The sequence below is a fragment of the Psammomys obesus genome, unplaced genomic scaffold (assembly GCF_907164565.1).
Source record: "Psammomys obesus unplaced genomic scaffold, mPsaObe1.curated_primary_1811, whole genome shotgun sequence".
Taxonomy (NCBI): Eukaryota; Metazoa; Chordata; class Mammalia; order Rodentia; family Muridae; genus Psammomys; species Psammomys obesus.
Window position 1 is genome coordinate 4,780,532 of NW_026596120.1, and position 22,996 is coordinate 4,803,527.

A 22,996-nucleotide genomic window follows, 5' to 3' on the forward strand; every position below is an offset into this window, starting at 1 on the left:
CATGACTAACCGTTAACAAAAGCTAGGACATGGCAGGGTTAAGAGCATTTGACCTTGCATATTTCAGTAATATGACATGAACTGCTTAGCTATGGTCTGAGAAATAATAGACAATTTTCATAATATTCTTCCTGAATTCTTTTGTTACTAGAGGAAGACAAGTAGAGAAGGAGAGGGAGAGAAAATGGCAGAGGAGTGAAGAGAAGAGAAGGAATACATCAAACTACACACGGTGTTGTGTGTGAGCTTTTGTAATCTGCTCTGATCATTAAGTATTCAGTGAATGTTTTCGTAGGAAAGCATAACTATATCTTAGATCTGCCTTTTATTTGTCAGAAGTCACAATTCAATATATTTAAAGGGTTTTTAGTTCTCTGTTAGTAGATGGGAGTAAGAAGAAAGTGTATCAGTATTGGAAACAAAGAAACAAAAATTAGCTGTTGTTGCAGGCTCTCTGATCACCTCCCCCTGGGGGATGCAGCCTTGCCAGGCCACTGAGGAAGACAATGCAGACAGTCCTGATGAGACCTGACAGACTAGGATCAGACAGAAGGTGATAAGGACCTCTCCTATCAGTGGACTGGGGGAGGAGGCATGGGAGGAGAAAAGGGAGGGAGGAGAAGAGGGAGGGAGGGTGGGATTGGGAGGAAATGAGGGAGGGGCTACAGCTGGGATACAAAGAGAATAAATTGTAATAAATAATAATTAATTAAAGATGCAAAAAAATAGCCATAGTTGCCTTTTAATACTCTATGAGACAGCTTTTAAAAAAGAACATCTGCAAATTCTCTTTAGATATGAATGTAATGCAAAGTAAAACTACATAAAAAGAGAAAGGTGAGCCAGGGCAGAGGCACAAGCCTGTAATCCCAGCACTTGGAAAGGCAGAGGCAGGCTGCTCTTCATGAGTTTGAAGCTAGCCTGGTCTATAAAGTGAGTCCAGGACAGCCAAGGTCACACAGAGAAACCCTGTCTCAAAAAAAGAAAGAGAGATGAGAGAGAAAGAGAGAAAAGGGGAAAAGGTGAGCTGTCCTACATAGTCAAGTCAATGGAACAGATTTCTCTCAGCTGCCCTCCACGTTGTGGGAACATGGGAATAGGGCAGAAAGACAGAAGGCTCTCAGTAACCCTGGTATGTGTGTGCTGGGGTTCTATAAAGGATGTGCATATCAAAGAAGAAAAAAAAAAAAAAAAAACCTCTGGTGGGGGGTGGATCCTAATTACTTTCTGCCATGCTGAAATTTGAAATCAACCATAGAGTCTTGTCTGCCAGCTTTCTATTTATCGTTTTTTAATACTTAACTATCTTCAAGTGATACATTTAAATCAGTGATAACTAAGAAAATAGCAGAGAACAGGTGTCTAGTAGTAACTAAAACACATCACCAAGAATGAGCAACAGACAGCAGAGCCAAAGACGATCGTATCTATACCGAGACTACACAAGGGTAGCGCGAAAGATCAAGGCTGGGCTGCAGAGATGGCTCAGTAGTTAAGAGTGAGGATTACTCTTCCAGAGGATCTGAGTTTGATTCCTAGCACCTACACTGGGCAGTTTACAACCACCTAGAGGTTAGAACTCCAACCCCTGGGTCAATCCAACTCTTCTTTCCTACTTGGACTTTTCTGGACTCAGCCACCTGTACCACATACGCATAACTAAAATAAAATACTAAAACATTCAAAGAGAAAGCAAAGGCCACATACCTTTTCTATCATCAGTGTTACTAAACATATATAAAATGTTGACAGTGGGGCCACCAACTCACACAGTTGTACTGGAGACTGAACTGATGTAAAAGCGGAACGGCTGCCAGCATTGTGTGCTCAACAAACATTTACTGCTTAAGTCTTAAATCTGTGACTGTCCCTTAAAAAATATGAGAATATTTCAGATCTGAGCACAATCAGATATGTATTTTTCTGCAAACATAGGCCAAGATGAAGAGTCAAATATTAAAGCTAGCATATAAATACCAGAATAGCTGTGTTTCCTAAACAAATGATATTACCTTGCCAACAATGTGTCTCTAGAAAAGTATCTATGAAAAAGAAACATTGTAGAATGAAGGAAACAGAACGTTGCCAAGACCCTTTCATGTCAGGACCCTTCTATCAGGCACATGACTTTCACAGCCTGAGCAAAAATTACTTCAAGAACGGCCCTGAAATGTCTAGATCAGCATATCATTTTAATTGTTTTGTAAGGTGCTATTTTTATTAGTAAGTATTGAGGACAAGATTGAATTATATGCAATCCACTCAATGTAACAAACTAAAAAAGTAAAATACTAAAGTAAATACTAAAATATTTTAGGAAATATTTACATGAAAGTAAACAAATTCTTCAAAGTCCAGGAAATTTGATACTCTAAAATAGCTTATTCCCTAAAAGTATCAGAAAATTTAATTATAGTTATTATTATTATTATTATTATTATTATTATTATTTTGTTCTTTACTGGTTCTTCACTCTATTAAACGGAAAACAACAACTGTGAAATTTTTTCCAGCTGTTTATTCTTTAGCCAGCTTTGAGTCTTTGTTTTCCCATTCACCATGGTGCCAGCAATCACTGACAATGTCATGCTGTTGGCTAGGCACTGTGTACAAATGTGTTCTGAGCTCAGAGGTTTTTGGTTCTGTTTTTTGTTTTGTTTTTGTTTTTTTTTTTCAACAGAACATGAGAGTGCATACGCTGATACCAGCTGTGCCCCAGCTTACGACAGAAAGTAAGTTTGAGAATATTCAAAACTTTGTAGGACTACATCCTGAGGAACTTACCAACTAAACCTAGGTTTCTCAGACCGACAGCCCTGATGTTTTCAGACATCCCAAGACTTGAACATGATGACATATGGTCAAGATTTCAGGAAGGGTAAATAAATACACGGTGTGTATGTGTGTGTGTGAGAGAGAGAGGTATGATGTAGAGAACAGAAGGGAATGAGGAATTCTTGGCAATCATGGAGAACATTACAGAATCAGATAGACCAGGGTTGATCCTAGGTGTTCCTGCAGTACTCTGGGAAAGCAGGTCATCCAGTCCTGAAGCTCTTGGGAAGTTTGGTTCACCACCTATGTGGGCTGCAGAGCTTTGGTAGAGGCACACCTCTAAGTGGTGGGAGTAGTCAGGTCTCTCCATTTGATGTGCTTATTTTCCAGGAAAATAAGAAATGTCCTGCAGGGCAATTTTCAGATGATTTAAACCCCCTTTTCCATGTGCCAGACATTGCACTGCCTAACAAGGATTTCAGAATGCTAATTGGATAAAGGTTCTGCTGCAGCAGGTGGAGATTATAGACCAGCACAAGTAAAGCTGCCGTGGTCAGCTTTCCCTGAGCATGACATCGCTGTTCACAGTGTTTGTTCGAGGGATGGTTCTGCACTTATTTTAACGTGTAATAAAAATATAACCAGTACATTGATGTTTTACATATATTGCTTTGGATGAGTTAAAGGAGCATACAGTTAAAGAAACGGGGGGGGGGCATCGATGGTTAAAACACGCTAAGTTAATCATGTGAATATAGAACATTAGACTCCCTCACAGTTGGGTTGAGGCAGCTTGCCACAAAAGCATGAGGACACCTGCTTAAGTTCAGCTTCCCCAGAACCCATGTAAAATCTGGACATGGTGGTGCATATCTGTAATCCTGCTGCACCTACAGTGACATGGGTGGGGGAGACAGGTGAATCCCTGCAAGCCCTCAGACCAGCCAGACCCATCCATGCAGTGGTAAACTCCAGCCCCACCACCACCGAGAAGAGACACCATCTTAAACAAGGCAGAAGATGAACGCAGGTTGACATTCTACCATGCACCTGGGTAAACATAACACACACACACACACACACACACACACACACATGCACATACACACTTTTTTTAATCTCTTGTTTTGTGTGTATAACTATAGTTCATAAAATAAAATCCTCACAAAACATTGCATCATAAACACTGTTGGGAATTGGACTCATGGAGCTTTAGAACATTCTTCTGCTCTGGATGTTGAAAGATAAACTGCCCAATACCAAAACCACGATTCTACCCTCAAACCTGCACTAAACAAAAAACACCAAAAATTGTAATTCCTTTTAGGTTTTCTGAACCTAACTGAATCTGTGTGTACAGCAAGCTGTGGGCATCATGCTACAGATCATGAAAGGACTTGCAAAGGCAAACACCCTTCTTTCCTCTCCCACCGCTTTACAATCTGGTTTCACAGCATTTGTTCTGTCTGTGCCTTTGCAGACCACAAAGCTTAAGGCAGTTACCTCAAAAGTCAAGAAAACGTCTACTGATAATAGGTTGTCCCGTGGAGAGGTTTCCCATGAGAGGGAAAATGAAAGGAAAGGGAGAACTAAAGAGGGACTAAGACTAAACTGCTGAGCTGGCTTCTGCCATGGAAGCCGTTAACCAAGTTGAATTAGTAAGCGCTTCCAAAGCCACACTGGCCCTGTTAAAGCTTTAAGGGCCACACGCCAAAGTGAAAATTAAATAAAGCAACAAAAAGACCGAGCCCAAGTGAATTTGGTTTTATTTTTATTGCAGAGTGAAGCGCAGCACTATAAAACAACCACAGAGAGACTTTGCCAAGTGGTGGTTTCCCAGAATGCATTAAACTCTAAGGCCTCCGCCACCATCCCCACTAATGATGCTTGCTAGCACGTCACAAAATGATTTCTATTCTGACTTTTACGGAAAAGGCCATTTGGTGAAAATTTCATCAAGCAATGTAAATGTTCACATCAACTCCAGCATAGCCCAGTGGACAACAGCTTTCGGCAGCAATAAAGGTGTCAAAATGCCTGCTGTAATAAAAATAAATTAATTAATTTTAAAAAGACCAAAAAAACAGATTTTAGTCTTAATTGCCCTTTCCCCCTTCCGATATCACTAGGTATTTTTATCCTATATGAAAAGACAGCCGGTCTCTGGAATGTGTGAAGGACAAAAGGTTTTGCCTTGTGGAGTCCAGTGCTGTTTGAAGTGCTACAGTGACTGAAGACCTTTCCCTGTTTGTGGAAGAAGCTACTCAGCACAAACAAGTTAGGTCTGGGCTCCTTGCTGCCAACGTACAGCCTCAAGAACTGCGGTTTAAGTTGCTTTAAACTCCTTTCCTTACTATAAATAGAACTTGGTAAGTCTTCATCGATTTGAGGGGGTGATAACGCTGGATTATGAAACACCTCACTTGGCTTGCTTTGTTTCTTAAAACAATTGCATCATTATTTTCCCTCTTTGCATATATGCTTTAACTCAAACCAAACAGCAAGTAAACCTAACAGTCTATTTCATCAAATGCAAACAATAAAATAGCTCCTAATTTGTATGCAAAAATACTCCTTTTCAAGTCTCCAAAGTTGTTAGTTCGCTTGTTTACAGTGACTCTATAAAGTGAATTTTTCTCCTTGTTTTTCTTTCTTTTTTTTTTAATAACAAGTAGAAAAGTCAGAGTCCAAAATTACATTTAAAAGTCTTCTATTTATAAAAGATGGGTAAACGCAACATTATTTTCCAACACATATCATAACTTGAGGGTGGAATAGAGGTACTTCTTAGATTATAAATATCAAGAAAGCATGAAAATCAATATTATATGTGTATGAAATGAGACAGGAGGTGTCAGAAGGACAGTAGCAGTACCACATTCTGGAAAGTTGGGATTTAATGTTCATATTAGATTTTTTTTTTCTATTACATTTCATTTCAGATACTGAAGATGGGCCCTGGGAGCATTCTACTTAGTACTGTGGCAAAATGACATAGTGTCTCAGGGATCTCACTCTGGTCTCACCTTTGCTCCCAAGTCCCTTTTACTCTGTGTCAAGAGAATTCAGACACATGGAGGAAAATATAGGAGATAGATGGAGTGTACACCAAGGTAATGCAGACTGTCAAGGCTGAGAGCAGGCAACTACGAAAGAGGCCATTGCTCCAGCTTACAGACTTTCTTAAAGTCCCTTGAATCAGCTTTCTTATTAGGGCATTTTCCTGCTCAGGTGATTGTCAGGCCCATTTTGATTGACAGAGAAAGGGCACTGGTATGCCTTTCCTTTGTGTGAGAAAACCTGGGCTGTACATCAATTTGATGACTTCTGGGAGGTTCCCAATGTCATGTTTCCACTCAAAGCCAGAGATCCCTGTCTTATGAGCAGTGATCATATGACAGAGCAGACCAAACATAATTAAAGAGGAAATTAAAATGTATTCTAAAAATAGGCAATCTTTGCCAGGAAGAAATCGCCTCCCCTGCCTTGAAGCCCACCTTCTGTATGCATCTTGTCTGTAACTATCTTTCACATGGCATTCTAAACTTAGAGCGAAGGTGACAGTGATCTTCCCTTCTTCTTTGACATACCACTGTTCTTTTCCAAAATTGGTATGAGACACACAGGATGTGGGACCAAAGCTGATTTCCAAAGATACACAGAGCAAGTTTCTGCCAACAGATGTGCTTATAAAAGAAGACCTCTCGGTAGCCTGGGGCCAAAGGACTCTGCCTGTTACAGGAGTCTTCCATCCACAGGACACATCCCTTTTGGAAAATGGAGAATACTTGTTTCTGAAACAGACAGAGGTCACCTCATTCTCCTACACGGAGAAAAATCCTAAGCATTTTACTGCAACTGTGTTAGTAATGGTGGAAGTGAGAAATGCTATGTTTCTTGGGTGGAAGAAGATAGACAATCATTTATTTGTATAATGTAATACTATAGCCTAGCTATAATGAGTGAACTAAACCTCAAGAGGGAAAAAAAAATAAATGGTTTTGTACATTTATAGTTATGACAAACCGTTTGAGCGAGGAAGATGTAACAAACTCGAAGCTCCAGGCATGTATTTGTGAAGCATGTGCATTTTCAAGGAGACATCATATCTGTGTTCTCTGTGGGATAAAATAACAAAGCCCTCTGGTTAGGGTTGACTCGGAAGATGTTGCTGAAAGAGTGAATGTAGGAAGGGCATCAGGGTGTGTGCACTGATTTTTATTCTAAATCCCTGGTAATGCGTTCACCTCTTTCGTCTTGAATGAATCTCATGAACATTTGTCCTATTGTTTTCCTAATTTTCTTCATTTTATGTAATTCAAAGAGTAATATACTTTCACCAATTTTATAAATTATCGTAGTAGTGAATTTAAAGAAATTAAATGGAAGTGGGAATGACAAAAGCTATACTAACCATATGCGTATTCATGAATAAGTCATAAAATTGGAGATACTGTCAGTGGTTAGAAAACAGTCGTGAGTATTGAGTTCTTTGATCAGGCTGAGCCTCACAGAGATGGGTGAGCTCTCATGAAGTTACAAGTTTATGCTAATTTTGCAGAAAAGTTATTTAAGAGTGAGGATCAAATATTCTATCCAGCACAGCTTTATGTCCTTCCCAAATTAGTATTTTTTTTATAATATAGTGAAACAATTTGGAAACTTAACTGCTTTTGTGCAACCTTCATCCTTTATAATGAATGGGTTTCATCAGAGTCACTTGCATGTTCATTCTCTCTCAGTCTCTCTCTCTGTACTTGTATTCAATCTGCCCCTGAGATTTTTATTTACTTGTCTATGACCAAAAATAATTCTGAAGAAGAACTTATTGTAAAAATTAATTATAGAGTAACAATGCCAACCAAATCCCAGCCAGTCAGATGGATCTCATAATGCAAGCCAGGATCACACTTGGGATTGTTATACATTCTGGACCTGCCTCAACTGTCAAACCATCTGCATCCTAAGATGTCTCTAATGTCCACTAATGTTCCTCCAAATTCAAATCTAGAAATTTCCATCTCAGTTTCTGGTCCCTCATTTCAGGATTTTATTTTATATTTTTAATTTCTTTATAGAAAATTTCCCATAAAGAAACAGTAATTGTCCTACTCTACTTGCATTGTGAAAGCAGAATGTCACAGACTGGACAGTTTATATTGAGTGAAACTTCATTTTCTCTTACTTCTGAGAACTGGAACATCCAAGATAAAAAGGCCATTGGGTTCTTTGGGTAATGAGAACTACCTTTCCTTCCAAGATGGCGTCTTACTGTTTAGCCTTGCAGGGAATGGCGCTAATCACTGGGAAAAAGATAAAGCCAACAAGAGCGGCTTAAAGCCTGTGCTTTTAGCCATATTATTTGATTACATTTTTTTATCTGAGCTTTTATTTCTCTATTACAATAAGAAGCAGATTTTAAACCCTGCTAATCTCCTATCAACAAGACTAGAAACTTCGTCTCTATTTATTTCCTTCAAGGCCTTTTGAGAGAAGCGGAAAAGGCTAAAGGACTAAGATTTCAGATAATCTACACAATCATACCACAAAAAATAGATCCAAGAGGGAATAACCAGTGTTACCCATACCACAGGGATAAGCGTCTAAAGGAACATTGGGGATAATGTTTGGTGTCTGATACTGATGGAATTTCTTTTCCTTTTCTTTAATTTATTACTTGTTTATTTATTCACTGTACAACCCAATCTTAGCCTTGTCCCTCCTCTCCTCCTGGTCCCACACCCTCCTTTCCCTTTCTCTGTAACTCCCATCCCCCTCAGAAAAGGGGAACCCCCCCACCTACCTATCCCAGCACATCAAGTTCTATCAGTCCTGAGAACCCCTAACACTTTGAACTACACTCTGCTACGCTTGAATACAGGAGCCTAGCATAGCTGTCCTGTGAGATGCTCCACCTAGCAACGAATTGAAACAGATGCTGAGACTCACCGCCAAACATTGGGCAGGGAGCCTTGTGTAAGAGTGGAAGGTATAAGGACCTGGAGGGAACAGGATCTCCACAAGAAGATCAACAGAGCCAACTAACCAGGGCCGTCGGGAGGAGGGCCATGGGAGGGAGCGCTTGCAGAGACTGAAACACCAATCAAGGACTACACGTACATGCATGATGGACAGCTTAGTCTTCATGTGGATTTCTAGTGGGGCTGCGTTGCCAGGCCACCATGTAGAGGAGGCACCCAGCCCTGATACTGACTGCATTTCTACACCAACAATTCTATTCTACAGGTGACTCACCCAAAAGCCAAGAGTTCAGACGCTTCTTCCGGCTAGAGCGGTGAGTAAACACATTCTTCTTGGAGCCCCCTTCCTCAGCTCTGATGGTCTGGCATCAAGGAGTTTAATCAGATTTTCTCAGTCATATGGTTGTGTTTTGCCACAGGAGACTGGCAGAACGAATAGAGAATGCTCTAGTTTCTCCTCTGAAAAAGCTAAATACAGAGGAATGGGTGTGAATGCCACGACGGTTTCAAAAATAAGACACCAGAAAACAGGACTGCTGTGCACTATTCCTAACGCAGTCTTTTTGCTTTAATCTTGCCTTCTCAATCATTGTTTCTCTAGGATGTGCTGGATGCACGTAGCATGGGAGTCTTCTTTCCTTGGCACTAGGTTTGGGGTATTTATCTTTTCTTCTTTAATCTCTCTTTTTAAATATTTTATTTCTTATAAGTTTAACATTTTTATCTCAAGTAATTTAAACCTTATGCTTTTGGTACATATTATTCAATTACATTATTTTTCTGAGCTTTATTTTTTTTTTCCTCTATTACAATACAAAGATTTAAAGACCTGCTAATCACCTACCAGCAAGAGTAGAAACTTCATCTCTACTTCTTTCGAACTTAGTTTTTAATAAAAACATCTGAAAAGTTTATATCCAGGTTTGTTTTTTTTTTTAATTTCTATTACATTCTCCTTATGGATTATATTTTAGAACTATGTTAATTATCTGAAATAATAAAACTGTTCATGTAATTTTGATGCTCGTTTTGTTTTGAGTGTTTTTTTTTTCTAAGAAGGCTACTTGAATTGACTACATCCTCTAAATCATTGCCTATTTAAATATTTTCTTTTTTTTTTTTTCTTGTTTTGGTTTTTCTAGATGGAGTTTCTCTTGTGTAGCCTTGGCTGTCCTGGAACTCACTCTGTAGACTAAGCTGGCCCAAACTCAGTGCTGGGATTAAAGACATGTCCCACCACCTCCCAGCTTAAACGTTTCTTTATTAATCTTCAGCTTAAACAATCTAAGCTCAGGCTGAATATGGTGGTACGCCACTGGGATGCCAGCACACGGGAGGCTCAGACAGGAGGATCAAGAGTTGGTGGCTACCCAGGGATATATAGCAAGATCATGACTCATGAAACCAACACCAACCTCACTGTTTTTAGAAGCTGTAGATACACTTATCATGTGAGATGTCTTAAAAGATTACGTGTTTTTGACATTGTTTGGGTGCACACGTGCACAGCTTTAGGTGTGTGGGGTGTTTTATTTCCCTAAGAGGTGAGCTAAACAAAATGTTAAGGCCAAGAGGAGGATAAGTTGATCTTGTAAAAAATCATTTCATATTTTTATTATGATCAGATAAATTCTACTTTTCCCATGATATCGTTTGTAAACATCATTTTGTTCATTTGGAATGTTTTCAGATAATGAAACTTGCACAATCATCTAAATGGCAACAGACTGTCACATATTGTCCATTTGAATGCGTAACATATAATGTCTATGCCAGGTAATTTGTTAGTATCTTGTGAAATTATTTATACATTATGTTCTGGCAACAGTTTTCTTTGAAGAATTTTCCCCAAAGAAGCCCTGACAAAAATGTAAATTTACTTGCAGGAAGTTAATTACTACAAGATTATTACTTTGTAAGAAGCCCTAATATTTTTTTGATAAGGCTAATTATATAAACTACAGCTACATTATAAAATCAGGATGCTATGCAATAAATAGCATTTTATCTCTAATGAAATAAAAACACATTATAACATATGTCTGTATGCTAATGTGGGGTGATAACCAAGATATGCTTAAATGAAACTAATAAATAGAACACCATGTGGAGAAAAAAATTTTATCATTTATGACAGATTTTATCATTTTCAAATTGTAAAGGATCTAAGCATTGACCATCAAGTTCCTCTCATGTTATACAAATAGAAAAACAGATATTGGGGGCTGGAGAGATGGCTCAGAGGTTAAGAATACTGGCTGTTCTTCCAAAGGTCCTGAGTTCAATTCCCAGCAACCACATGGTGGGACACAACCATCTATACTGAGATCTGGTGCGCAGACACACATGCAAGCAGAATGTGGCATAATTAATAAATAAACAAATCTAAAAAAATTAAAAAAAAAGAAACACAGATATTTTAGGCTTCCTATAATTAATCATTCTTCTTACCGAGCCTCATCAAAATGTTTTCTTTTACTATGCAATTTGAAAACGTAGGCTGAATAACTTCAGCTTAAAAAAAAAAAAAAAATATATATATATATATATATATGGGTCCATCAATAAACAATTGTGTACGAGAGACAGACAGACACGAAGTTATGAAAGACTCCACTTTAGTGATGTGTCTTGCTGCTGTGACAAAATGCATGAGGAAGTTGAGCTAAGAAAGAAGGGCTTTATTTCTGGCTCACAGTTCAAGAGTAGAAGCCATCGTGGTTGAGATGTCATAGCACCTGAAGGCACCTTAAAGCAGCTTGTCTTCATCTGAGGCCTGGGAAGGCTGTTTCTCCCCTAAGGGGAGGTGATCAAAGAGCCAGCCACTGAGTTCATGTCAGAGACAGGCCCTGCTCCCCTTACTAGGGAGCTCACTTGGATACTGAGTTGCCACAGGCTACATCTGTGCAGGGGTTCTAGGTTATTTCTATGAATGGTCCTTGGCTGGAGTATCGGTCTCAGAAAAGACCTTTGTGCCTCGATTTTTTGGTTCTGTTGCTCTCTTTGTAGAGCTCCTGTCCCCTTCAAGTCTTTCATCCCCCCCCCCTTCTTTCATAAGATTCCCTGCATTCTGCCCAAAGTTTGACTATGAGTCTCAGCATCTGCTTCAACACCCTGCTGAGTAGTCTTTCAGAGGCCCTCTGTGGTAGGCTCCTGCCCTGTTCCCTGTTTTCTCTCTCTTCCGATGTCCACCCTGTTTGCCTTTCTGAATGAGGATTGATCATCTTATCCAGGGTCCTCCTTCTTGCTTAGCTACATCTGAGCATAGCTTCTAGGTCCTCTCCATGTATGGTCCTTGGTTGATTCGTCAGTCTCTGTAGATTCCCTGGGCCCAGATTTTTTTGGCTTTGTTGGTCTCCTTGTGGAGCTCCTGTCCTCTCCAGGTCTTTCTATCTCCTTTTTCCATGAGATTCCCTGCACTCTGCCCAAAGTTTGGCTATGAGTCTCAGAATCTGCTTTGATTCCCTAGTTAAAGTCTTTCAGAGGCTTTCTGTGGAAGGCTCTTGTCCTGTTTCCTGTCTTCTACTTTGGATGACTATCCTGTTTGACCTTCTGAATGAGGATTGAGCATCTTCCCTACGGTACTCCTTCTTGTTTAGCTTCCTTAGAACTACAGATTTTAGTACTGTCCTATATTATATGTATCCTATACTATATTTATCCTATATTATATGGCTAATGTAACATTAGAGATCTTAATTCTTTTCCAATTTCCTTCCACTTACTAAGTAATGACTTTGTCTTATAACGCTAACTCTGCTCCTCTTGAAGTAAGCAATGTTTTTGTATTGCCAAACTTCATGAGTACATTTCTTTCAACACAATGGCCAAAACAGCATAATATTCCTCATAGATAATTGTTTTCTTTCTCTTGCATATGGTGCCATACTTCTGAGTTTCTTCCTCTACCTTTCTGGCCATCCATTTGCAAAGAAGAAGATCTTTTCTTATTTTAAAAGCAACCACATGATGCATGAGTTTGCCTCAGTTCACACTTGGGGTTATTTCTGACTTTTAATATATTTCCCATCAAATTATTGCAAGCTTTTTTAATAACTTTAGACAATTTATGAATGCCAAAAAAACTCCAAATTTGTATCTTAGCCAAGAACTTCACATTTGCACACCATATTCTTTGTTACTATCCACATCCTTGGTTAATTTTGCTCACAATTCCTTAAAGAAGCAATTTAGAAAAACTGTCCAAGAATCCAGTTTGACATCATTTGCATTCTATGTATTGACAATGAGGACAAATAATCTGAAATACTCAGCATGCTGAGTTAATGGCATCTTTAATTTAGGAGACATCTTCTGTAGATAGGGATTTGGAGGACCATATGGACTATATATAGTAAGAGATGCTGTCTCAAGAAAAATATTAATAACTAAGCAAAAGAAAAATAGTGCATAAGAACTAATTTTTCATTCTGTCTATATTTTTATTCATGAATAAAAGGGACTATATATATATATATTATCTAGTAACTTCTGAAATCTTAAGAACTTATTTTTATCTGGGAATTTGAAAATAATAATTTAAAAAGAAATTATATGACTCACTATGACTGGATTTAAATGACAATAGCCATGGCCATAACAATAATGATGGTGCCAGCCCCTTTCTGTAGTACTTTGTGAATTATTAGGACACTTACATAATTTGCTTCTCATACAAACTATATAATAGAAAATGCAAAGAACATTTTGATTACTTCATAATTTAAAAAAAAAACACTTTATCATATTTGTGCAAGGCTGGGTAACATACATTTTATATGACTCTTTAGTTTCTCTCTCTATCTTTTGATTTTGAGTAGAATGTTCACCCTAGAATTTTCTGTTCTATAATTCACCCACTGACGCCTATCTGTTTTAACTAATAGCATAAATTCTGCTATGGATGTCTTAAAAGTAATCTCTAACTTATAATGTGCCCAATACAATTATGAGCTACAAGGTATTGCCAGAAATCTCTATTTTCCCTGCTATTTATATTTTATTATTTTTCTATGCCCCTGCCAAGCAACTCACACCATTCAATATCCTGAACATTTCCCTGAAAGCTTATATCATTGGACTCTGAATCTGCAAATAATTGCATGCAACAGGGATGTAGTGGTTCTCCTTACCAGGGTTTCACTCTTTGATTTGGGCATGCCTGCCAAGGATTTTCATTGGCTTGGTTAAGATGATAAGACACACCCCAAATATAGAAAGCTTGGATTGAATGAAAAGGAGAAAGCAAACTGAGCAAACTGATGCATGTGTGTATCACCTCATTTCTCTCTGCTTTTGACTGTTAATATAATGAAATTAACTGCTTCAAGTTTCTGGCAATGATAGAATATAACTTGGAACTGTGAACCAAATAAAGCCTTTCTCTCTTAAGTTACTTTTGTTAGTGTAGTTTAATCACAGAAACAGGAAATAAAATTAAGATAGCCAGTGCGCAACACAGAAGAGGACATCTCACTCATCTACATGAAGTCATTGTGCGTTCCTTGTCATAGAAAATAAATGATCAAAGAAAGAAGTCCCTCACAATGTACTCAGTGAGGAGGTGATTATTTAATAGAAAGCAGATGTGCCGGTGAGAAAGATGGAAATGGAGGTGAACTGATTATAAAAAACGAATTGTTCTTTAATCTACTTCCATGAAAACATATCTATGTGCACAGAATGTCAGAGAAATGTCTACAAATAAAATTGCCCTGTAACAATAATAAACCACCGATTCCTAAAAAGAGATAAGCAAAGTCCTCTAGCTCTAGAGCCAAGGCTAGAATTTCCTGTATTGTTTATTTCTCGTAGTGTCTTCATAATCCCATTCATTCTTGGAATATATATATAATCACCATCAATGGGCTGAAAAAAGAGCAGGGATATTTGTCCTTTATATATGACTTACATACATGATGTATCATGGTGAAGGTTAAACTACAGTTTCTGCTACTGGCAGTACCAGTGTGACTTCTTCTGTCTTCTAACTGCTAGCAGATCTGCATGGACTTAGCCACGTTCCCCCATGATTGGTAGAGTATGCCCTGAAATGCTCAGACTCTGTCATACCTGAGCACACAGTGGGCATATGTTTATAGAATTGTAGTCATCTCATAATGCTTATCTACAACTGCATTAAAAGAAGTTCGTTCTCGGTCTCTTACTTGACTGTCCCTGTAGTTGTTACCTTTCTCGTTTATGAGGTCAAATTATGTGATAGAACAACTATGAGATAGAAGAGTCATTTGGGCTCATGGTTTCAGAGGGTTCTGTCTAGAGCTGGTTGTTTTCATATAACTTGTTAGAGTATCTCAGTTGGAACATGCGAAGAAGGTGACCCTTCACCTCATAGCAGACAAGAAGAGAATGAGGCAGAGACATGAGGACCATATATAAACTTCACAGCTGTAACCACTGGGACCTAAATCCTCTGGCTAGGACCATGGTCCAAAAATATTAAGATTTGCCTAGACTCTCTCTTATCTGCACCTATGAAAAGAACACCCCCAGCTGAGGACCAAGCTCTCAGCATGTGAGTATGTGGGAGATATTTCATATTCAAATGATTACGGAATGGTAGAGCAAAGTTCCCAATTCAGCTCTAAATAATAACCCTGTTACTGTAATGATTTATTCTTTTCCACGATATCTCTAGCTGTATGAAAAAGCCAAAATTACTGGGTGGTATAGTCCAAACTTCCAAGCAACGGAACATTCCCCAGTTGAAACAAAATTAAAACTTCAATGGCAACCATCACAACAATCAAATCCAGCTTCCTTCACTGTTTGCCTTAAGTCCTGAATCTGTACTTCCTACCAGTTCCTTGTTAGATGTTTTAAAAATGTTTCTTGTTAGATGATTTAAGCAGCTAGAACCACAACAGAATCTTTAATAACTGACTCAACCACTGTAGAGTCTCCATTATTCCACTGACATCAGCCTGTTCCTTTCTTTCTTTAACTTCAAACAAAGTCCTTGATAAGAAGCAATGACACAAAGGAATATCATAACAGAACATAAGAAATCTCACGATTAGTCAGAACAAATACCTATCCCAGTGAGTATAAGCTGCACTGACGTCCTGTCATTTGCTATCAGGTAGCTGTTGGGTCCCAGAGGTAAGTATACAAAAGTTCCATATTAAATAGCTACTTCCTGGGAACTGCACTGCCAGTGTGGTAAAAAAGAGGATTAGCCATTGAGGATATATGTTTCCACCAAACCACTCCATGAACTCACTGGAAAAGCATGAGGCTGGCTGTGGTAAATAACCAGCAATGGTTCAGTGAACCTGCTTTGTGTGATGGTTTGGGTAGGAAATGCATTATTCAGTCCTCAGGTTTTAAAAGTCTGGTCGCTGGTGCAAGCACTGGTAAGAGGTGGGGCTTTGGAGGGGTGGTTGAAACAAGATGTCTCTGACCAAATCAAGGATTAAATGCACTGACAGATTCAGGGTGTGGATGGATTGCTGGGAAGTGATGAAACGAAAGGTAAGGCTATGGAAGAAGTGGATCGCGTGCCTAGTAAAAATGTGTCTTGTCCTTGGTTCTTTTCCATCTCCACCTCCCGTCTGGAGGAGGTAACATGCGCCCTGCCACAGGCTGCATGCCATGATGTTCAGTCTTACCTCAACCCCAGAGCATGGCGCTGGGTCATTGTGCACATGAGCCTGGCAAGTCCTTCATCATTCATATTGTTCATCTTGGGTATTTGTCACAGTGACAAAATCTAACATGCTATATACCTGATTATTAAGAACTGACTTTTCAGTGGATTCCAGGTGACACTTGGGGACTGGTTTGAGATGCTCTCGTACATTTTTTTTTCTAGAATTTCTTGTCACTACTTCCCTAATTGTTTTCCTTCTGATTTGCCAAAAACAGATCCAAATTATTAACTGTTGCCCATTAATTTATACGAATCTCTACCACATGCTATCATTCCACTCAGGCAAATGTAGCTTTGTTACTCTGATTTTCTTGCAGACTGTGCAGTGTTGGGGCTGGTGGTTCCAGGGAGAGGGTTTCTAGATAACCAAGGAATTGTGGGGTTAGTTGTAGTGGCTTTGATGTTTTCTTTTATCTGTTCAGCATCTAAGCCCCCTTCATTGCACATAGCACCCCAACATCTTCTTAAGAACCTAGTTTGCACTAAGTTACTCTGAATGACGTTTCTAAAATGTATTTTAAAGCAAAGGGGTAACACAAATGTGGCAACACCCTTGAAAGTTTCTGTGGTCCTATCTAGCTTGCTACGGTAAGGAAAACAAAAAATATGGGAATTTGATGAGAAGCTCAAACCAGAAATAAGAATCTGGTTTTGACAAGAACTTCTCCAGCAGTTTACTAGGAAACTCAAGAATAGCAATTGTCAGCTAGACCGCATCTATTTAACAAAAATAATCTTACATTGGAGAAAAACAGGAGAATGTAATTCTACATCTTAGGAGCCATAACAACCAGATTCCAAAATAACTGCCTTTGCTGCAGTGTGGTCTTCATTCTCAATTGTCTCCATGCACTGCTTTGTAGCTATGCTTTAGGCTTTGTTTTCTCTGAGACATGGGAACAAAGAGTCTTGGAAACTGCATGGTACAATCTTTTATATTTTCAGTAATGTTGCATACATTAACCTTTTCTTTGATACTCAAAAAAATTATATTTATAGGTTTGTTTGTTTTTTTTTAAGATCACTATAAGCCAGGCATGATGGTGCAGGCTTTTAATCCAAGCACTTGGAAGGCACAAGCAGGGAGATCTCTGTGATTTCAAGCCCATCCTGTTCTACAAAGAGAGTTCCAGGCAAGCTAGGGTTATATAGTGAGACACTGTGTCATCATCATCATCATCATCATCATCATCATCATCATCATCATCATCATCATCATCATAAAGCACTATCATGTTTCTATGAGTTTTAGTGAGAATGTTGGTGAATTCAGTGTCCAATAATTCAGTTGAGTGAAAATTTCTTTCTGAATTTATCGTGTAGAAAGTCTCTGAAATACTGATTGTATTGTAAATCATGATAACAAAGAAGTGTGTTCAAGATCATGCATGATAGATACACCAGCAGTTGTGGCCATGCGTGTATAGCCCTCTCTCTAGGAATATGCTGAGATGCCCATGTTGTAGAACAGGTTAATCTTCCATAATAATGAGCAATTTTTTCTTCTTCCATTGTATTTATATTGAGTCTCTGCATTATTAGTTTTTCATTAAACCATCTGCTATAAAATTAGTTTTATATTCTAAAAATCCTTGCAGGCCCTATCTTTATTGTATGTTGCAAGGACTTCTAAAAACAAACACTATCTTACTACTTCTCTTTGGAGTATTTTGCCCATTTAGGACAGGGAACCAGTTTTTGAAATTCACCTGACATGTTCCCTCATTCTCATGTAGCTACATAAAGTTGTCACATTTTTACTCTGCCAATAATTATACTATAGTCTAGAACTGTTTTAATATCCATGAGCATTTGATATTTGTACAGGAAGGTGGTTTATTTAAGAACTTCAAACACCTCATGTTACTCAGTGCTTTTAGATCTTTCTTACTAAAATTTTATCCTATGTGACTACTATAAGCTCACAACTTTCAAAACATGTAACCTACTAGACTACATCTAATGTGGGGAAAATGCTGTCACTCTGTTTCTCTCCACTACTAACTTTCTTACTGTTAATTGATTCTCACTCACAACAAACACTTCTAGATTTTATCAGGGTGTTTACACCGCGCGTGTGCGCATGTGTGTGTGTTCAATGAGTGTGCACACAGGTGCATGAGGGTGCACTTGCTAATATTATGTGTGTGGAGGCCAGAGGTTGATATCAGAACAAGAAGAATACACATCTACTGTTTCCCGTATGCTGCTCCTCTTGAAATTCGAAGGACGAATGTGCCCTGACAAGGATTCCCGGTTAAATTCTTCTGTCTCCTGCATCATGTCTCCACGTCGTTTTGAGCTCTTGGAAATTCATTCCACATGTTTTCGTAGACCACAAATGTAGTGGAAACAATACGGAAAAGTGATGGTGTGTCTTCTCATCCTCTGTGCATCCCTCTAAACTAGTCAGTAACAGCACTGGCTCCTTTGAACACGTGTGGCTTCACTTCGTTAGAACTGGAATTTCATCAGTGGGATGGGGATGCCAGCCCCGGCAAATGGCACATTTGTTTTCTTCATCATCATATAGCCCGGCCCATCCCTTCCCCATAATTAATCTTTCTGCGCATCTTAAAATCTGCTCATGGGGACTGTGGTTTCCAATACTTAGTGGTTTAGCCTTTAGGGTTTTCATCTTCCAGGATGGTGATTTTCCGAATGGAGACATTGGGGATTTGGATGTTCAAGATTATGTTATTTAGGATTATATATTTCAGTGTCATCCATGACATCATGTTTGCAATTCCAGACCTAGAGTTCTTATAACGCCTTTTAATGCCCTTAGCTACCTCTTGGAAGTTGAAGGTAGGTCCCTGTTGATGAATACGCACTTATAACACAAGACTCAGATTATTCAAGCCAGATCCAGCCTGAATGCCTCCTTTCTACAGCATAGCTTCTATAATACTAGAAAGTACTAGGCAACCTGCCAAGGGAGTGGAGCAGGCAATAGTCTTATCAAGGTGTGATTCATATAAACCACAACACTGACCAGCATGGCAAGATTTCCTTTAAAGTACATTAGTGGCTTTCATATTTTGGCAGTAACCACAGCTCTCTAATTGAACTTAAGGCTCAGACAATAGGAGAAAAATTATGACTAGTACTAGAAACCTAGTCAGCTACGTGGGGGTTAGTGAAGTCATGAATCTGAAAAGAAAGTCTACTACTGCCATTTACTGATCAGCATAATTCTAGCCACATTCTAAAACATATTCTTATGCCCACAGGTCTCACCCTCCATCAGAGAAGTTTGGCTATCACACAAACCCAGATAATGTAGAATCCGTGTGGAGATCAATGAATTGTAGCGATCCCAACATACTTACTTCTTCAACACAACTCCTGCACCTAGGGCCCGTCACAGAAGAGAGTGGAAAAATTGTAAGAGTCAGAGAAATGAGAAGCTTGCTGAGACTGTGTCTTCGGAAATGGTTGCATGAATGAGACCTGAACTACTACTGTTTCTCCAGAAATTTGCTAACACTGAGGAGGGCAGGGAGTCTCACCATGTCCCACTACAAAAAGAGTAATACAGGAAACTAATGATTGCTGAGAGAGAGAACTAGGTGCTCCTAGGGATGAGCCCTCTAATTAGGTATCCAATACAAACTGGTCAGCCCTATCTATGCACAAACACCAAAACTAACTTAGCAGGCTGTACTTATATATTTGAATACACACACACACACACACACACACACACACACAGAGCATCAATATGAGAGCATGATGAGAGAAATAGGACAGGGCTTGGAGAGGGGAGATATAAGAGGAGAGGGAAGGAAGAGAAATTAATTGTATTTTAAATTTAAGTATATATTAATGTAAAATCTTTCATGTTGGCATTTTGTTTTTATTTCTAAAAGTAATTTTTACCTCCTTTATCTTTACCTAATGGCTTTTTTTCCATATTCCATACATACAATCTCTGTAAGACTTTAAATTTGCCTGCTGGGTAGGAAATGTCTGTGGGTGAGTGTGGGTGTGTGTGGGTGTGTGTGGGTGTGGGGGGGTGGGGATGTGTGGGTGTCTGTTTATGCATTTCGGCCTGCCATCCTCCTTGCCTCTGCTTCCTCTGACTTTATTTCTTCCTCTCCTCTTTTCTTTCACATGACCCTTCAGAGGTTTTCTTGCAAGGTTCTTTGTTTTGTTTTGAAAATTCTCTTTTCACAGTGAGGCACAAGGCACAGCAATGATGAAGAGAGGCTCCGCCCACTTGGCGGATTGTGATAACTGGTGATCTTACAATGTGATCAAGTTAAAATCTAGGCATGTGTGCTGGATAATATTTATTATCAATAACATTGGTTATAGAACTTGACAGCTCTGTAATCATCTAGGAGGCAAACCTCTGGGTGTGTATATAAGGAAACCTCTAGGTTTGGGTGACCGATGTGGGAAGACCCATCCCAAACAGAGGTGGCTCCATTGCAGGGGCTGGGATCCTAAACGGAATAAAGAGCAGCCAGCAGCATCTGTCACCTGCTGCTTTATGACTGCAGAACAATGCCTGCCTCAAGCTTCCACCACGTGCCCTCCACGCTATGATGAAGCATGTGCAAACTGTGAACAAAAGTAAACATGGTTTTTGTTAAGTTGTTTTGAGGTTTTTTTGGGTTTGGTTTGTCTGTTGTTTGTTTGTTTGTTTGTAAGCAGCAATAAAAACACTCATTCAACATTTCATTGAATACCAAATTCAAAATGCAGGGCTTTCCAATCAGGTTACACACACACACACACACACACACACACACACACACACACACACAGAGGCAAACACCTTAAAAAAAAAAAAAAAGGAAAGAAAAACGGTTTTTCTGACTTTTTACCTTCAAAATTAGCCATCAGAGAACATTCTAGGGACAAAGCAGGGGGTGATGGCAGTGGCATCTTAAAATAGCGATTTCCAGGGTCTCAGGGTGGCTCATCAGCACTACCCTCAGGTATATTTAAAATTCAAGATAGAATTCATCTCATTGAGCATCCAGTGAGTGGCAAATTTCACTTCCTCACCTTTCTGAGTTAGAAAACAGTAACCATGCTGTATTGGTAAGGGTTGGGATAGTCTAACGGGTTTTCAAGACTTTGCATAGATATTCTGACACTCATGCCACCCTTCTGTCTTGCTTTCTGGGGTACATGAAACCACCTTTGGAGGTTTTCAGGCTTCTACCGGACAAGTTCACTTGGCTCTTTGCAGTTCTTCCCTCAACAGCTTTGGATGTAAGATTTCTATAATTTGATATGATAAGTCAGTCACCCATCAGATTAGCTAATCAGATAAAATAGTTGGCAAATATTTTGAGTCTGCTCAAAAGGAAAGGGGAAAAAAAAACCTTTCCTTTTTATTTTTACATGGGGTTTAATGTTTCTAAAAATGTTTTTATGTGTCATTTTGATAAGATCCCAGGGGAAAAGCATAAATAAGTGAACGTAATTAACTTGTTTAACCTGGTTATGGTCTCAGTTTTAGAAAAATCATATTTACACTAGCTAGTCAAAATTCACAAGTGAAATTATTCAGCAAGAAAAGCAACCTTTGGGCAGAGTGCAGGGAATCTTAGGAAAGAAGTGGGAAACAGTAAGATCTGGCAGGGACAGGAACTTCACAAGGAGAGCAACAGAACCAAAAAATCTGAGCACAGGGGTCTTTCCTGAGACTGATACTCCAACCAAGGACTATGCATGGAGATAACCTAAGACCCCTCCACAGATGTACCCCATGGCAGTTCAGTATCCAAGTGGGTTCCATTGTAATAGGAATGGACTATTGTCCATGTCTCTGACATGAACTGATTGGCCTGCTCTTTGATCACCTCCCCCTGAGGGGGAAACAGCATTACCAGGCCACGGAAGAAGACACTGCAGCCACTCCTGATGAAACCTAATTGACTAGGATCAGAAGGAAGGAAAAGACCTCCCCTATCAGTGGACTTTGGGAGGGGCATGCATGCAGAGGGTGAAAGAAGGGAGGGATTGGAATGGGAGGAGGGAGGGAACCACAGGGGGGATACAGAGTGAATAAAGTGTAATTAATAAAGAATTTTTAAAAAAAGAAGACATTGCAATCTCAAAAAAAAAAAAAAAAGAAAAAGAAAAGAGCTCACTTCTGACCATCAGGCTATTATCTTTTTACTTGTATAATTCATCCCTTTGTCTGCAGCATGTACCCTCCTGGTTGCTTCATAATAGATTTTCATTTATTATTTGATTAATCATTAAATAAAATTAATGACTAGACTTTAAAAATAGCTCCTATAGCTTCTTCCTAGCCCAACAGCTTTCATAGTGATAAATGTTGTTTATTTGTGTTCTGGTATAAAAAATATTTTAACTACTTTACCCAGCAGCGAACCCTACAAACTATGGTATCAACCTGACAGGTAAGATGTGGCACTATGCAATAGTGGTGCAACTCTTATGGATGTAACTACTGCTCTCTACTTGGATTTGAGACCAGCTCTACTGTGGGGAAGCTGTACCTGATATTGTAAACTCACTTAAAAGTCCATAGGCTCTAGGGGGAATTGTTTAGCTAAGTTGACATAGTGTGGAACTACCT